This window comes from Triticum dicoccoides, chromosome 6A, assembly GCF_002162155.2.
Source record: "Triticum dicoccoides isolate Atlit2015 ecotype Zavitan chromosome 6A, WEW_v2.0, whole genome shotgun sequence".
In the NCBI taxonomy this organism is placed as follows: domain Eukaryota; kingdom Viridiplantae; phylum Streptophyta; class Magnoliopsida; order Poales; family Poaceae; genus Triticum; species Triticum dicoccoides.
This window is the reverse complement of record NC_041390.1, coordinates 573,807,213-573,807,628: the sequence shown is the minus strand read 5'-3', so window position 1 is coordinate 573,807,628 and position 416 is coordinate 573,807,213.

Below are 416 nucleotides of genomic sequence, written 5' to 3'. Positions count from 1 at the left end.
CTCTCTCTCTCTCTCTCTCTCTCTCTCTCTCTCTCTCTCTGGCTGGCTAACGTTAGCTTCCTTCTCACTTAAAATCACAAGTCTAGCTTCCCTCTCACTCACTACCTGGAGCTTGATGTTTCTCACTCTCTCGCTGGAAAGCAAATGGCTGTGATCGATGAGGCGATGAGCTCAGGCCGAGGCCCGTCTACTTTATATAGGCGCGCGGCGTACAGTGCACCTAGCCCATGGGTGGATCCGAGTCATGGATGTGTCCCAGTGCTAGCTTTAGCTATATGCTCCATTCCCAGTTTAATATTCCACTTCCAGGCAAGGAGAACATCTCTCTCTCTCTCTCTCTCTCTCTCTCTCTCTCTCTCTCTCTCTCTCTCTCTCTCTCTCTCTCTCTCATGCATCCCATCAATTTGTATTATTTT